This window comes from Tiliqua scincoides, chromosome 4 (genome assembly GCF_035046505.1).
Source record: "Tiliqua scincoides isolate rTilSci1 chromosome 4, rTilSci1.hap2, whole genome shotgun sequence".
In the NCBI taxonomy this organism is placed as follows: domain Eukaryota; kingdom Metazoa; phylum Chordata; class Lepidosauria; order Squamata; family Scincidae; genus Tiliqua; species Tiliqua scincoides.
In genome coordinates, this window is record NC_089824.1 from 158,555,210 (window position 1) to 158,573,724 (window position 18,515).

General features: G+C 43.3%; 1 protein-coding gene across 1 annotated transcript in view; it reads left to right on the forward strand.

The window, feature by feature from the left end:
* BEND5 (BEN domain containing 5) overlaps window positions 1-18,515 on the forward strand; it is a 1,022,542-nt gene that overhangs the window by 187,572 nt on the left and 816,455 nt on the right. The window lies entirely within an intron of this gene.

An 18,515-nucleotide genomic window follows, 5' to 3' on the forward strand; every position in this document is an offset into this window, starting at 1 on the left:
AATATTTTGCAACATATGTAATGTGTCTCTGTCCTCAGCAGAGACCCTAGGTATGCCTGGGCTTCCATCCTACTAGCATGCACTGCTGGTATGGAATGTGTTCCAGAATAGATTCTTTTTTTATATCTATGGGCCCCTAGAGATGATAAAAAATCCTGATTCAAATTAGATACATTTATGTTTCAGTACATGTTGTGGCTGACTGAGCAGTGTGTATTTGATTCCCAGAGAGAGTGTATAGCAGCCTTCACCAAATGAATAGCTGTACTAGTTTTAGAAATGATTTTAGCCATCCTCCAATGAGCAGCAGGATGAATATCACTGAAGTGGGGAAAATTGCTATTCCTAAAGTGACATTTTTGTCTCCGTTCTGTTCATAAAGGTTCACAGCAGTGTGATGCAATTTTGCTGATACGGTAAAGTTTGACATCCTGCTGGTTTCATAGAATGCATCATTAATATACATTAAATTCTTTTGAAATGCATTTAAAATACGTTCTCTCTTTTCTATACAGCTGCTTACTAACTGCACTGCGTCCCTCTCTGCCCTCTTCCTTCCCCAGCCAATATTTTTCTCATTTATCTTGATGGAAAAATTAATATTTCTCAACTTTTCTGTATATTGAAGTCAAGGCTCTGAAAAAAATACTTTCAGATGTTTAGAAATGTCACTCATTGCAGGAGCACTTGGAATTAATATATATGCAGAAGGTGTTGAAGTGAAGGGTGGAGAGATCACAGCCCAGTAAATTCTGAAAACCTGCTCTTCTTTGTTTCAATGGAAATTTCAAAGACTTGAAGAGATCAACTGCAAGATAAATGGGTTGTGTGAATCAGCTTAGTTTCTCCCGCTCCCTGTTTTTCTGCACATCTTCTATATGTTATTCAGGTGCCTCTGCAAAGAGAAACCTCTTATTAAATTTATGCTTATAGTTGAAAATGACACACCTGCCCAGTATCTATGGTAACAAAGGCTCTCTTCAATCTCAGTTTTCTTGTTACTTTTTCATTTGAGAGGGGGAAAAAGAACTCCAGGGGAAAAAAATTATTTTATAGCAGTTTTAAATCTGTTTTCATTCTTAAAAGTATTGCCATTTCTTAGTACCACTTCAAAAAGGATGTGATAATCTTTCAGCTTAGAAGCATTTCCGTGCTGCCTAAAGAGGCTTGGGTTTTGCATTGGCAAACATGTCTAAAGGCATATTTCTGTTTGTAATGCTAGATGACAGAATACAGAGGAGAATTCAGCATACTTCTTGATAAAAAGATGCCATAAAAATCAAACAGAAAACAAACTCTTCTCCTCTCTTCAATAGTAGGTAATAAAATTGTTGTTGAATTTTGCCAAAAGCAAAATTTCAAGGTGAATTTGGAATTTATTTTACTTTATTTGAAACTTTATTTTATTAGGATTTCTATCCCACACTTTCACTTCCTACAGTGGAGGCTCTTAGGACAGCCTCCAGTCAATTCATCAACAAAACTCAAAGGAACAAAAAGTCTTTGATCTGGGTTGAAATTGAAACAAAGGTTGTGCTGACTACATACGAAAGAGGTAAAATTCTCATGGAGTCCCACAGCTTTGGGCACCACCACAGAGAAGATCCTTTCACACAACTGGACTCTTCTGAAGTTTCTGTTCAGGTTAAACATTTGAGAGATTTCAAAGGAAAGAAAGAGTAGTTATTTTAGTAAACTGCTGAACTTTATCAGAAGGATTCTTCTTAGTTCTTAGTTCATTCTTAGTAGGCTGATTTTATTGTTGCAATCTTGCACCCACTTTTGCTGAACTGAGCCCATCAAGTTATGTGGCTCTCGAAGTGTGTAATCAGATCTTATATACATTTTAAGAGGCTTCCAGCTTTATTAGATTTACAATTTCAACATTTTGGGAAGGAGATGTGATCTGGAGGTTGAGCTGTCGCCTTGCCTGAAAAAGCTAAGCAGAATTTGTTGCCTTAGGTGAGAGACCAGAGCCACTGGTGGATCTTTGCGGAGGAGTGTGGATGAGTTGCCTGGCAAGAAATGGATACTATTTTGGGAACTGGTCTGAGGCATAATTTGCAGCTGACTGTGAAAGCTTTGAAAGTGCAGAAGCTGGCAGCCAGGATGATGACTGCACTATGAATCTCAGAGGGAATGGCAAGTTCTGTGAGTTTCTCTCATGGAATAATACATGTAAAAACCCCACTTGAAAAAATCAGGTTTATGGTCAGCCTGCCTATGTAAACCACCTTGAGTTTATGAGAAAGGCAAACAAACAAACAAATCCAAATTAGGGGCTAGCTTGGAGGGTATTTGAAGTCTGGAACCTGTCCCACATGATGATGGACATGTACATTCATGGTATATGCAACTCCTAGTCCCTCCCCTCTCTTCCCCATTATTTTTCCAATGAGGGAACTGTCTGAATGAACCACTTGTAATTTAGAAAACTAACAAGGAAGTGGAGAAACCAGAACACATGTTCAAACATGAATGCATGCATCTGTTATCATGTGAGGCTTTAAAGTAGCTGCTGGGGCACTGTATTTTTTTAAATACACAGATGTGACGTTGTACCCGGGAGTGATGTCACTTCCAGAGCATTGTTTTGACCTTAGCCTCAGGCTCCAAAATACATAGCTATACCACAGACCACGTCCATAGCTTTCCCCACTGATTGCATATGTATTCTAATACCTGTTCTTTGTGTGCTTTTAGTTCTGTGTAAGCTTGAGTGGAGTATTTGGCCAGTATGAGTATCACATTTCTTCACTAAGGTGAAGGAGATGTTCACTCCTGTGAACATCAAGAGACAATTTTAAAAAAAAACACCTTGGCAGATATTGTAATTGAATTATTTTCTTTGCAATACACTGTTTCAAGGATTACAATTACAATTATTTCTTTGCAATACACTGTTTTGTGCCTAACGTTCTTTAGCTCTTTAGTGATTTTTCTGTAGAAACAGAAGATGTTAAATGGTTATTTCCAATAGGGAAACAGAAATAAAGTATTGGAGCCGAACAAAAGCCAAAGCATAGCCTTAACTTAAATGGCATCCTTATGATGATGGAGACCATTACTGATATTTGTCATACTCAAACCTATTTCCATTAAAAAACTGACATCCTTGTTCTTCAGTAAGCTCCCTGGGAGCAATGTCCTTGAACATAAAGTGAAATCCATGTTAAATAATTGATGCTGTCTGTGGCACAATGATCTTTGGTGATGTGGGGAAGACAACACATTGTATCTGGAACTAGAATCTTTATCTTTATGGACTAAGAGCCCAGTCTAAGAGCCCAATCTAAGAGCCCAATCTCAGTTCAGCACACTGGCTCACTGCCAGCACACACTGTCGCAAACATGCTATGAGGCATGTTTGCGGGTCACACCTCTGAATAAGTGCTGGTGGTAGCCCAGTGCTGGCTGGTGCCGGACTACCGCCGGGTATGTCCCCAACCTCTGCTGCTTGGTGGTCACGCTGACCGCCAAGCGGCAGAGAGGTAAGCGAGGGCTTGGGGGGAGGCAGGGAGGAAGCATTCTGGAGAGATGGGAGGCGAGTGGAGGGTGGGCAGAAGGTGGGGAGGAGGCATGTCAGGGAGGTGGGAGAGGGAGGAGGGGAGGCATGCTGGGGGAGGGAGGGAGACAGGACCAGTGGAGCTTTGCTCCACTGAATCCAAAGCCTCCGGTTCAGGCTCGCCTCCTTACATGGAGGCTCTTGATTCACCACCCACTTTTGGGTTGGCAGTGAATCGAGTAGCCCTATTGTGGGCCTACTGTGCTTATCCAGGGAAAAGAGAACGAAAGTCCCCTCCACCCGAGGTGCCGCTGGCAGATGCCTTGGGCACGCAGGATTTTTGGCACCACTGCAGCTCAGGATAGCTCAGGATTAGCCAGGTAGCTCAGGATTGGGCTGTAGGTGTCTTACAGCACAATCCTATGCCTGTCTTCTCTGAAGTAAATTCCACTGAGTTCAATGAAACGTACTCCTAGGAAAGTGTGTATAGCAGTGGTTCTCACACATTTAGCACCGGGACCCACTTTTTAGAATGAAAATCTGTTAGGACCCACCGCAAGTGATGTCATTAATGTAAGTGACATCATCAAGAAGGAAAATTTATGACAATTCTAGACTGCAATCCTACCCACACTTACCAAGGAGTAAGTCCCATTTACTATCAGTGTTAAAAAAATATACATAGTAGCTTGTTAAAAAAAAAAAAAAAAATAATAATAATAATAATAATAATAATCATCATCATCATCATCATCATCATCATCATCATCATCATCATCATCTTGTTGGCATCCTTCAGTCTTGGAAGACTATGGTGTCACGCTCTGAATGTTGGTTCTGGAACAGAGTGTCCTCTCCAGTGCGCGAAGCCTGGGTAAAGTAGGTATGGAGGATAGGCTGTTACCCATGCAGCAAATCCCCCCTCTCCACGTCGCTGAAATGGTCCAATGGAAAGGCAGAGGCCAATACGGTTTGTTTCAGCAGCGTCGCAGGAGTTGCCAGAACGTGACTGTGTTCAGACATGAACTGCCTCAGGGACTCCGGCTCCTGATTTTGCCTCGAGGTTGACTCCTGAAGCCTTTTCCATAACTGGATGTAGCCACAAGGCAGTGGAGGTTTGGGGTCGGAGTTTTCCTTCTCACAGATGAGCTGCCTTCCCAGGCTATCGAGTCCCATCTACCTGGTGGCTGTTTAGTCGCCTTTTACGACAAGTACAGCCAAACTGAGGGCCTATTCTTATCCCCAGCCCCCAGGGGATGATTAATAATAATAATAATAATAATAATAATAATAATAATAATAATAATACTGGTATTTATATACTGCCTTTCTGGTCATCGGATTACTCCTCTGACTTTATTCAAGGTGGTTCACTTAGGCAGGCTATCTCTAAATCCCCGAGGGGAATTTTACAATAACAGAAAGGTTCTATCTTTCAAGAACTGCACAACATTTCAGATGGATCTTTCATGGTCTGGTGTCAGTTCTGGCCCCCATTTGCTTCCCACGCAGGCTGACAAGCAGATCCTTCATCTCTCACTTGAAGGGCAGCCAAGATGCTTCTTCACTCACAACAAAGAGCTGGTGGAATAACTCAGCTCAGCTTGTCAGCTGCTTCAAGGTCTAACCATTTATAGAGCTGCCTGTGGCCTCGAACTGGTGACCTTCAGATGTTATTTTCGGGCTAACGCTCTACCCTCTAGACCAGACCTCCTGCCCTCCCCTCCCTACAGTGTAGCCATGCCAGAAAAGGAGATTTTCTCCATGAATCTCTCTTGATCTGCAATCTAGAGTGAATGTTGATAATTTATGCATATTAACTGTGGGCCATACTTCCAAATAAACAATAAACATATATAGAATTTTACTGTCCCATGTCACAGAGATTGCAAAAATACATGTTTGACCAGCATTGCAGTATTATTTTCTTTTCACATAGTAGTTCCTTCTCACAATCTTGCACTTCTTGTGTTTGAAATAGTTTGTGTTCGAATGTAGTTTGTTTTGTTTTAAATGAAAGCTCAGATTACAACAAATCCCTTTCATGAGGAATTTACTCTAGAGTAACAGATGTTACCTTATTACAGATCCCACCCTATCCTAGATTTCCACTTTGTATTTACAGTTACTGTGTCAGTCGTACTTCTGTAGCAGTGGTGAAACCTTATAACATTTACAGCCCAATCCAATTCATGCTGTAGGTCCTAGTCTGGCATTGCAAAAACCATGCTGCTGTTGTATACTTCGGGGCTTCTGGTGCAAATGACCAGAGATCCTGCACACATGCCACTAGCTCATCCAGCCTGCACTGGAGCAGGTAAGGTGGTGACGGGTGATTCAGGGAAGGACCAGAGTGGGGAATAGGCTAAACCAAGGGTGGTTTGGGGCAGGATATTAGCAGCAGCAGTGCATACCAGGATCCTATCCCTCCATACCCAGTCCAACACACCTCTGAGTATCCTCAGACTTACACCCAACTTAATAGCTGGTGTAGGTTCAAGGAGACTCATTGGCAACCAGGTGGCTTATGGGAAGATAAATAAAAAACCATTTTTACTTACCTCTCATGGGCCGCCTGGTTGTCCCCACGCCACTATAGCATGCTCTATCGGTCCTTCTGCACTGTGCAGGCTAGTGGGGGATATTATTAGGCTATCACAATGGAAATTCTTGCCTTTGTTGTACTGGGCTCTAGAAATTTTAAAAATTTATCTTCACATTATCAATTTTTCTTTAAAAACAGAGCAAGTGTTCATGTGTTGTTGCAACAGCAGTCTAGATTAAAGTTAATTTCTTCCACAGCAATTATGGGTGTGTGTGTGTCCCACTCCCTGCAAGCTGAATACTGTTATGTTTCCTGTAGGTTATAGAGTTTTGTCAGGGAACTATAAAATCTGTGAGTTTAAAAAAATTGTTTGTCAAATTATATGTTATGCATATCTATAATACTTCATACTGAAAGGACCTTCAAGAAATGCAATTATTTCAACTGAGAAAATCCTTTAGGAGAAAGTTATACACTGTAATTATGATTTTAGATGAAGCTGACATCCTTACAAAGTTCTGTTATCCTACACTATATTAAATGTCTACAGCTTTTGAAGTAGGTGTTTCAAATGTTTTCTCCTAATTATCACTCTATAAGTGAGGAAAAGTACAAACCTACAGCCCCATAAATATGACCTTTTTGATGTGCTTTGTTGCCTACTTTTTTCCATAAACCATACAGCTACATTTGTGACCAAAAGGAAGATAAACCTCCTGGTGTTGTCTTATTTGTTAATTGCAGGCTCTTGTGACACCTGTGCTGCCTTGGTCTTTTGTTTTTTTTGCCCTCCCCTGTATTTCTAGCTTTGGCTCTAAAAAAGCTAATTTCTTCTCATGGATTTGAGCATGCTTTGGGAATATAGTGATACTGAATCCAAACTAATATTGTCATAAGATATTGTAACAGTTTCAGAGAATTGTTGGATGAACCACAGTTTTTTTCATTCTTATAAATGTTCTGAGGACATGTTACATCATGGAAGTAAACCAACTAGCGGGGATGGGCTGGAGTCACTGTAGCAAGACTCAAGTCTAGCTCCTCCCCCTGCCCCCTTTGACTCGACTCATGCACAAGCCATAGCTTTTGCAGTGACTCATCCCCGGAACTTCCTGAGTTATTTTGACTTGTCAGAGTCTTTTGTGAAGTAAGCCATGGCGCTGGTCAGATGCAATTCCATGGAAAAATCAACCATTTCATTTATGTAAACAAAAGCTGTGCTGTTGTTGTTATACAAGTGAGTGTAGCAGTGCAGTGAGTGCAGGAAAATGATCACTTCCATACTAATCCCATCGATGAAACACCCCCCCTTTCACATCACGACTCCCAATTCCACCTTCAGAAGGAACTCCAGGGCACAGAGCAACAGAGACTGGGAGGCACCTGAGCTTGGCAAGGCAGAAAGGGATGGGACGGACTGCATGAAACGGGGGAAGGAAGTGGCAAGCAGCTGAGAGGCTTACCAGTTTGACCCAATCCTTTGCAGCTGTACTCAGAAGTAGTCCCATTGCGGCTGGTCATTCACTGAGCCTGCTGGAGCCATGAGTTTCTCTTTGGTCCCTCTGGCTTCCCCACCTCCTCCTCTCCCTCTCTCTGTGGCCTTTTGCAGACACTCCTAAGGCAGGAACCCCACCTGCATGCCTAGGGCTCATCCTTCCACCCATCCTTCAGAGATGGACAAGAGAGCCTGCTAGATTTCAACTAGATTTCAAAATGGTAGCAAATTTCCTTTCAGATAGGCAAGAATTTGGGGGATATAGGGCACAATCCTGAAGCATCCACGGGCTGACACAAGTCCTTTGTGCCAGCCCAGGAGGATCGCAAACTTGCCATAAGGCACGTTTGCGCCTCCTCAGGAGGAAGCCGGGCCAGTGCTCAGAGGGGCGCCAGCCTGTGGAGGCTGACACAAGCCTCTGTACCAGCTTTCTCATTGAGACTTGTGGTGGCCTGGCTGGGCCAATACAAGCCTCTGGGGTGGGTGGGAAGGAGGGAGGGAGGAGGTGGGAGGGAGGCATTCCTGGGCGGGGGAGGACAGGCGGTGGGTGACCCCGGGGCAGGAGGGCAGGGAGCTGGAGGCTCCTGGATCCCAACCCCTGTTTCTGAGGAGATCGTAGTGGGTTTAAGCTGCTCCACTCTCCTTGGACTTGTGCCACCTCAGGAGGTAGCGCAAGTCAGAGGAGACCCATAGGGGAAAAGGCATCTTACCCAGGGATAAGGGGAAAAGTTTCCCCTTACCTCTGGTTGAGCCAACTTGGACCCCATCCTGTGCTGGATACAGTGCAAGTCTCTTGGTTTGCCTGTTCCAGTGCAGGATAGGATTGTGCCCTAAATTACAGTTGAATCAGCTGCTGCACCTGGCTCTTCCCTCTCTGCCTTGAACAGTGAACACACTTGCTGTTCTTGTGGCAGAAGGCAAAAAGGACCACACAGAGCCAAGCAAAGAAATATATCAGTGCTGTTTTTTTTAGCAGCTGACCTGAGTCACTTGGCTTCTCCCTTTCTGTCTTTGAATAGTGCAGATATTTGCTGTCCTGAGAGAAAGGATGGGCAAGGAGGATACAGTCAAGCTACTGACAACTCAGAAGTTGGCAAGACTGTGATGGAACAAAAAAGGATTTAAACAGATGAGCAGCCCAGTTCAATGCAACGTTGCCCCCACTGCATCCTGCAAGGGAGGTTCAGTCTTTGGAGCTTCCTCAAGATACACTTGTCTACATTTGTCTACTCCAACCTGTGCCAGTTCTATAGCTGGCCCAAGTCCAAGTAGATGTGTGTTTGGGGATCAAGACCAGGAAAGGGGTTTAGGATATTGGTGTGCATTACTGCCATCAACACCACCCTCTTATCAGTCCCAATATGTCCCCATCCCCATTCTACTCCCCCTCCACCTCCCACCAGTGCTGTCAGGCATCCTCCAGTCACTGGTACACAGAGACAGTCACTTGCTGCTTGCAGCAGTGGCTTTGCCATGCAGACAGATGTGTTGCATTTTCCAACAGTCAAAAAGAGACATATTCCTCCTGAATGCTCTTCTGGCAGCGTAAAACCCAAATAGTATCAGGCCAATAGTTACCTAATGAAAATGGTTTTTTGGTGGGGATGGTGGTGGAATGAAGACGATATCTATATGCGTATAAAGCAATACTATATGTTAGAGGGGGTAGAAGTTATGTAATTATTTATAGTTATTATTGCATGTCAGATGCCTTGAAGACAGTATTTCTCAATGTTTGTCCCCTGCTGTACCACTTCACATAGTTCACCTATTGAAGTACCACAGGAAAATACTGGCAATGATGTCATCGCCAGTTACTTCCAGATTGGAAGGCCAAGTACAACACAACACACGCTGGCAAGATGTTCATGGCAGTTGGGTGGGCTTTTTTGAGTGCATGAAAACTGCATGCTGGAGCTCTGTCTGCTAGCCAAACCAGGTCTCACTGCCAGGTGGCAGGGGTCTGGGGGTCCTGCAAGTAACACTAGACACCACCTCAAGAACAAGTACCACTGGTTGAGGAACACTAAGAACCTTTTAGATGAGAAAGTGGAATGGAATCCAACCAAATATAAAAATGATTGGTTGGGAGTTAACTTTATATTTATCAATGTAATGCAAGGATGATTGGTCTAGTGGGAATTCCCAGAAAAGAATATAGGAAGCAATGGCTGCTTTTTGCAACAGTAGCCACCACCACTTTGACCACCACTTCTGTCCATTTGTGCAAGTGCACTCTCCTTCTGGGTGGCACAGCAATGGCAATTGGGCTCAGAAATCACCATTAGCTCAATCCTCTCTGTCAAAATGAGGCTAGTGGTTGAGTAGAAGCAATAGTTGCTTTTTGCAGGAGCAACCATCTCCCCCATTCTTTCTCTCATTATGGTATAGCAGAGATGACATTGGTCAGCATTGAAACTTAAAGCCAGAGAACAGTAACTGCTCCTTGCAAGAGCAGCTCTCTCTGTTCCTTACTTCCTTACTGTCCTACTCTGGATGGCATGAGAGAGAGAATTGGGCTCACTGAGCTCAAGTTCTTCTGCTACTCGGAGGTTCTGGATGTGGGTGTCTTGGTAGCAAATCCCAGCAGCCAGTCACTGGTGCCTTTCCTCCTGCACCATCCACATCCTAGCCCTTAAGCAAGCCCAAGAGATTAAAACCTTCAAGGACCAAGGTTCCCCTCTGGGGAGTAATGCTGGGCTTAACTGACCCCTTTAGAAAATCCTTATGTCTAGACCCGTTCTGTGGACTGTGCAATTTGTATGAGGAGCAAAGCAAACTTCCTTGTTCTGCCTTGCCTTGACCTGCCTCGCTTGTTCTCCCCATCTCACCCTCTTCCCAACTTCAGCCTAGTTCTGACTATACTTTATGCCTCTGGTCCTTTGCTTGACTCAGAGCCAAATCCTATCCAATTTTCCAGCACCAGCGCAGCCATGCCAGGATTGGGCCCTCACTCATCACCAACACTAGCTTGTCCCAAACTGTTTTTTGCTGCCCCTGGCTCTCTGCCTTTTGCCTTCTTCTGCCTGAATTTTGGCTGGCCATGCCCCCCACAGAAAAAGTGCAAGTGAGTGAGTATGTAGATGTAGTGACTATCTCTCTCCAGGTGGTCACATTGGCACAGCTTTACTTTCATCTCTGGGTGGCATGGTGGTGGTGGTAGAGGAAACTGGGTTCAGCTAACCTGATTCTCCGCACTGCACTATACAGAAAAAGGATAAAAGAGCAAACAGAGGTGGTGACTCCTCCTGCTGCTAAGTTATCTTGCTAACAAGGAAGTTGTTGCCTTTTGTAATTTCAGAATACATATTTCTAGTACAGACTGAGCACCCCTAATCCGGAATTCTGAAATATGAAATATCCTGAAATATGAAACTTTTTTTGAGTGAAAACGTGACTTCTTTTTTTTACTTTTTTACCTAAAGAAACTTTTTTTCTTGCACAAAATTATTTAAAATATTGTATAAAATTATCTTCATGTTATGTGTATAAGGGGTATGTGAAACAAATAAATTCTTTGTTTAGACTTGGGCCCCACCCCCAAGATCTCTCATTACACACACACGCACGCACGCACGCACGCAAGTATTCCTAAATACAGAAAAATCCAATATCCAAAACCAGGGTTTCTCAAACTGTGGGTTGCAACCTGATTGTTGGTGGGTTGTGATGCTTTAGCTGATAAGCTGATAGCTGAGAAGGCAAGTGCATGGAGCACTATGGAAAATGAAACCAAGTCATATTGCATGTTTACTTGCAAGTAAGCGAACATGCCTTGGTTTGTTGCAAAGGTCAGGCCGAGAGCAATCTAACACCATCAGAATGGTTCCAATGAAAGCAACCCTCCGATGAAAGCAACCCTCCCAAAACACCCATGAAGTAAGTCCCTCCCTCCAAGCTATTGAGTCTGTTATGATATAAGCCCCAGGCCTATAGTCAATTTACAGGCTGGATAGGGCAAGGCTAGGCCCTGATGTCTTGGCCAGCATACATGTAGTGTAGACCAGGCGCATCATGGGATTGGCTAATGCAACAGGGCACAGCAGGGATGATGCAATATCCTGCAATACCATGTCACCAGACAGTGAGTCATGCAGTCACCAGATCGTAGCCCGATTCTCACTGGCCAGTGGCAATATATATTGCAGCTTGTGCAAGCTGCTGTGTGGGAGATGTTATGTGAAGTGTCTGTGGGAAGCTACGTTGGTGGAGTTGGTGATCTGAGAGTTGAGAAAAGTGCTGTCTTTGCTGTTTGCTTGCTGAGCTGCCTTTGCACTGTAAATATTGTATATATCTTCAAGTAAAGGACATCTGGTGGTGGAGCACTGCTGTGTCTGTGCCTCGTTATTTACCGGGAGTATCTGCCTGACCTTGAGTCTCTGGAGCTGCGGTCTCGGCTGCGTACTTCAACATGGAAAGCAAAACTAAGGTTCACGTTCTTGTTTACTTGCTAGTAAGCAAACATGCCTTAGCTGATGTTGAAGGTCAGAAAAAGAGGATTGCATGTCTACCAGAATGTCTACCTGATGAAAGTGGAGCTCAACAAAGGCTCCAGGAAGCAGCCCCCCTACTAAAAAGGATAAAAACAGAGGCTTCATCTGGTAAGGTGATTTTTTTTCTTCTGTAGACCTGTTAAGCTAGGTGGGTCCTGATAGTCCAAAATTCTTTCCCCTAGTGGAGCTTAATTTTCTCTCCTTATTACTCTGGGGTTTAATGCTGTTTAGATGGAAGCTTTGAAGATCAATCTAGCCCAAACAAAAACCATGCTGGATTTAAAACTGATTTCATCCCAAATCACACTGAACTGGTTTAACTATAAGAACTTAAACTGAACTGGGCATTGGGTAGTACTAAAAATCTTACTGATTATTTGGGGGGGGGGGAGAGGTAGGTTGTGGTTATTGTAGGCAGGCTTTAGAGATGATTCACTTGGTGGTACAGGGCTGGCATCTACATCTCATCTCTCCTTATTGTTTTACTTTAACTATTCACATTTATTTATTTATATTTGCTTGATGATGTCACTTCCAACCATGACATCTCTTCATGGGTGGGCCCGGACAGATTGTCATTCTAAAAAGTGGGTTCCAAGCTAAAAAGTTTGAGAACCACTGTCCAAAACACATCTGGTCCCAAGCATTTCGGATAAGGGATGCACAGACCGTAGTAGTAAAAATAAATTTGCAGGTGATCAGTGGAACTAAATTTCTGGAGCAGAAAACCTATGGAATAAACTGAGGGAATTCTGTTATATTTGTAGATGTTATGGGTGAGCCAAAATGCAGTCCCTGCACTTTCATCTATTTACGTTAAAGATTTTTACTTCACTTTTCGCTGTTAAAAAAGATCCAAAGCAACTTACAAAATAATAATAAAGTTTTCCATGAACCAATTCATGATTTATGAATGAAACCCCTTTTCTTAACTTATTCACGTGCACTTCCCCCTCCCTGTTCAGTTTCTATACAGTTCTCTGTTTCTTTACATCCTGTTGCTTCATCTCATAACATAATGTACACCTGCATGCTCTGTAATTTTTGACCTGATGTATGGTACCATATGTTTGTTATGCCAGTTATATGCCTGTCATATGACCCTGTGTGGCATGTTACTGGCTGCTTCCAGAAGTCATTGCCAGCATGACAGAAAAGAAGGCGGTGGTAGTATATTGCAGTGGCGACCAAAATAGAAGCAGGGCTTGATGCATCAGGACCAGCCTTTGTGGCAGCATCTGCTGTCTCTCCTCAGAGTCTGCAAAGTTCTTCTCCAACCTTGGTGGAGCATCTTGAGGTGTTCCTTTAGTGGTGTCGTGCCAGTATCAAGGGCTCCCACCACACTAGCAGCAAGGGCATCTCCCAGTAGTGACACCACACCTGTGTAAGTTTTCTATGATACACCACACCACTCCTTGACTCCCTGGTAGACCAGATGTCTGAGCTTCAGGTTTCTGGCCTGTCTGATCAGTCTGTTCCTACCCCAGCAGAAGTAAGATATATCATGGTTTTCAGCAGGAATAAAAACTGTATTATATCATTTTTGCTTCAAAGCAGCAAGTGCAAGAACAAAAGGGGGGAAGGCAGTCTTGTTCATGGGTACAGAAACTGTTGTTTCTCAGAGACCAATTCAATTCAATTCAAGAAAAATGTAAATGTGAAAACAATAACGCCTCTCTGAAAACATATGTCAAAATGAACCTGAACATTATAATAATGGCTATGGGCTGGGTATTAATATTACTACCAAAGTGGTATAAGTTATTCAGCCACACACTATTTAACAAAGAACATTAAACAGCATTTAGCATGATTGAAAGTATATGCACTTCAACTACTAAATGCTATTTTTATGTATTAAATTACACAACCTAATTTTTCTGTTCCTTTACCAACAGATCCCATCCATGACTACAAGAAGACTACAGGCAACGACTGCAGGCAACATAGGCACTACAGGCAATGACTACAGGCATATATGCTCCAGAAGTGAGGTTCTGCAGGAGCTACAAAGGATCTAGCTGCTAAGAATGATTATTTGGAATCAGCATTTGTTTCTATGCCTTGGAAATGCCTAGGACATTTTTTTAAATCTTTTTCTGGGAAAAGTAATGTTTTGTTGGCCTTTTGGGGGGGGAGGGGGGTTGCAATGACAAGCATTACATTATTTCTTATACTAACTACTTGCACTTTTTAATGATCAAAAATAAAACCCTTCCTGTTTACATACTGTACTTTCCTGTGCGATTGTTTTGAAACATATAATGATAAACAGTAATATTTGCCTTCATGGGACTTTTCTATCTTGGGAACTTCTTCCTCTTCATAACCTCATCTAGCCCCCCTCTGCCTGCACTGAAGTTTAGAAAAGGCTGGGCATTTACAGAGTATTTTGGAATCCTGCTCTTTAGGCATGAATCCTCTGTGCCCAATTCCCCCCCCCCCCATCAAACTGTTACAATACTGCCACTTGGATTTTACCAAGGTTTGAATCACAGCAGCCAACTTGTCCTTCTTCAGGAGCAGCCATTGACACATCACCCCACTAGAAACTCCTAAAATGAGCTCGCAAGAGCACAGATGGGTGAAGGAACACCACAAAACTCCACACCTGATCCTGCAATGAGAGGCATCACTAGGGTTTGCGTCATCCGGTGTGGGAGGCTAGCATGTCACTGCTGTGATGGACCTCCTCCCATGCAGTGGGCGGGGCAACTCCCAGGGCAGCGAGTGTGGTGATGCACCATTGCCCCACTCCACTGGGTTTTTGGCTATAACTTTTGAGTGAATAGAGATATTTGAACATGGTTTGTTTCATTCTACATGAAATTCCACATAGAATAATTTAAAACATGATGATATTATTCAAAAATATCAAGATTAGCCTGCACCCCCCTCACCCTCCTAGCGATGCCACTGCCTTCAATTCAGAACAGGTAAACCATTTTCTCCTAGATTAAATGGATTGTCCAGCATCAACATCTCCATCTTGTTTGGACTGAACTTCTGTTTATTCACCTTGATCCAATCCATCACCAATTCCAATTTACTTCACAGACCTATAACTTCACAGACCTTAATCTCGTGGGTTATGTAAAAAGCACCAAAATTTGCTATGTGTTCACTCTTAGAACATCAATGGGGCATTATTGCCCCCTGCAAAGAGCCATGACCCTACTTCAGTATAAATGTCCTTCCCTTTTATGGATAGGATGTGCACCTAGTATCCATTCATTCTTGCTGAAACCAATTATTATTATTATTATTATTATTATTATTATTATTATTATTATTATTATTATTAATAATAATAATAATACAGGTATTTCTATTTCTATACCGCCTTTCTTGGTCCTCAGATTTCTCCTCGGACTTTATTCAAGGCGGTTTACATAGGCAAGCTAATTAAATCCCCGAAGGGATTTTTACAATTTGAAAGAAGGTTCTATCTTTCAAGAAACCACAACATTCAGATGTTTCTTTCTGATCTGGTCGCAACATTCTGGCCTCCATCCTCCCATGCTCAGAGCAGATGGAATAACTTGGCTCAGCTTGTCAGCTGCTTCAAGGTCGCACGGTGCCGGTGGCCTTGAACTGGTGACCTGCGGATCTTATCTTCAGGCAAATGGAGGCTCTACCCTCTAGACAATGCAATGCTATACATGTCTATTCAAAAATAAATCCCACTGACTACCCTACACTCAGATTAATTTTGTATAGAATTGCAGCCTAAGCATCAAGCTGGTGTGCAGGATTGCAAACCATATATTGTGATAATCTCAAAACTGTGTCAATCAGTTAGCTTTTAATTACAGCCATTATGTGTATCTCCCAATAGTATTGTTTCTATGCATCTATTCCTTTGTCTGTCTACTGCTCCCCTTCATTTGCTACAAAAATTTCAGACAGATCCACACACATAAGATCACTTTCATTCTTCCTCTCAAAGCATACTTAGAATGGTCCGATTGTTGTCATAGTGATGCTCTAATATCATGAGAGCAGGGATGAATCTTTATTGTAGGAGGAAGAAGAAAAGGAAATATGTGTTGCATACACAAGCAGGATGGCTGATAGTTAAAGATAACTTTGGAATGCAGTAATGGTAATTTTTTTTGGTTGGATTTTTTGTTCTAGTGAGGAAGTTGTTATATATACATAACAAAAGAATGTTGTTCTGTAGTTGGCGAGCGCTCGCCAAGGCAGGAACTCCAACCGCAGTCCCAGCAGGGAAGGCATAGCCTCCCTGACTGCCCCCTGTAGCCAACCAAGGCACCCCTTTAACCAGGGCAGGCAGCGGGAGGAGTGGCCGCTGCTCACACCCCCTGCCCACTGCCAGGGCACCAGGAAAACTTGTGGCTTCCCAGCACAGCCGGTGGCAAGGACCCTGCCAGCTGGAGATGCCCGTAGCAAGCCCCACCCTCTGGGCAAGGATGCCGCGTGCCATGGCGGCGGGGCAGACACCCTTTCCACCAGGGCAGGCAAGTCCATGGAGCTGAAGCACCCCCGACCTGACAGGCAACTGCCTGCCATCCCATTAGACACCAGGGAATATGCAGGGGAAAGGATGCTGGGGCCCCTTTAAGGATGTCTGGCAGGAAGGGGGAGGAGTCGGGTGGAGCTGATAAGCTCCATAAAGCTGGGTCTGGCCAGTGATGATGGAGTCTGTGGACAGGTGAGGCAGGCAGTGCAAGGGAAGCCTGCCTGGGAGCCACTGGCAGGCTGCTGTTAATAGCTCACATATGATTGTAACTGTAATATCAATAGAAAACATAGAGATAACTGAAAGGTAAAGCAAATAAGCAGTTTCTGTTTGGTGACTCAGAGTGTCAGAGTTACACAGGCAAGTTACACTGTCTGGGGTTCCAAGAGCTCCTTAGAACTCGTAAGTTCTTCTGTACACAGACACCAGAACTTCCACATTTTGGGGCTCCATCAGAGCTCATTCCCAAGGTTCCCTTGGATTTTGAGAGTGATGCCTCCAAAGTCCTGCTGAGAGCACCGAGTTCCCTGAAAAGCACTTTGGATCCCAGCCTAAATAAATTCTGTGTCTTTCTCATTACAAGGTTATCCACTGCATCTGCTAGTACTCAGAAACTTAGTACAGAATTCTTCACATTGGATTTCATAGGCCAAACATTATAGTAAAACAAAGCATTTTGTTGTAACCACACCTAGAATTTGTGCATGGCAGAAAGACACAGGAGGGGGACAGAATTGGCAGTGGTTGTACACGCCATTATGTTTTCCTCCTCTCCAGGCTTGAAATCCTGACATGGCTCCACTCGGATTTGTGGTGGCTATTTAGCAGGTGCAGGTCCGAGTAGACCTGTTATGACCAAGTAGACCGATTGTGCAGGTTGGAGCTTCCCTCGGGGCAAGGAGACAAATATCCCCTTCACTCAGACTCCAGCCTGCTCAATTCCAGCTTAGAATGAAGTATGGCCATGTTGGCCCCACTGCATTGCGAATGGTTAGGATTGGGTGACCTCCTTCTTTAAGTACTCTTCTTAGCCTTCTCAGAAAATGAAGGCTCCTTAGCAGACAAAATTAATATTGACCATGCCTTCAAACAATGTTTTCTTAATATGCACAATTATTTAAATTTAATTGGAAGATTAATGGGTTAAAAGGGGGTAATTAATCACATAAGCAGGAGGTCTGGTCTAGAGGGTAGAGCCTCCATTTGCCTGAAGATTAACATCCACAAGGTCGCCGGTTCGAGGCCACCGGCACCGTGCGACCTTGAAGCAGCTGGCAAGCTGCAGCTGAGCTGTTCCATCTGCTCGGAGCGTGGAAGGATGGAGGCCAGAATGTTAAACCAGATCGGAGTGTAACACCTTGAATGTGGTGGTTCTTGAAAGAGAGAACCTTCTTTCAATTTGTAAAAATCCCTGCGTGGATTTAATAAGCCTGCCTGTGTAAACCGCCTTGAATAAAGTCTTGAATAAAGACCAAGAAAGGCGGTATATAAATACTGTATATTATTATATTATTATAAGCATTCCTTGAGCAGTTTGACAGCCCTCTTTAAAAAAAAAAAAAGCAATTCTCTGGAAGATAAACCAGCCCAACATGACCCAAGATGAGAGACAGAGATTCCACAAACTCCAGAATAGTGGAGCAGGTATAGAGCAAGAGGAACAAAAAATGAAACAAAACAAAAAACCAGAAAAAAACCAGGCATGATCAGCTGCTTTGTCATCAGAAAGTCAATTCACTCAGCTTAGCAGCATTCAATTCTCAATAACATTTTGTTCTGGGTCTCTGTCAAGTTATTCTAGGCTGTGAAATTGTCAGGAATGATGGATGACTATCACCCTTCTGCTATCTTTTTGCTTGTTCCTCAGAGATTTGCAGCTGCTGACTGCAAGACTCATTTCTTTCTTTCTTTTTTGCACAACGTGCCAAATGAACAACAGTAATTACCAGAGAGCCTACACTACAATTATTTTAGCGCATAACTTTGTATCGACA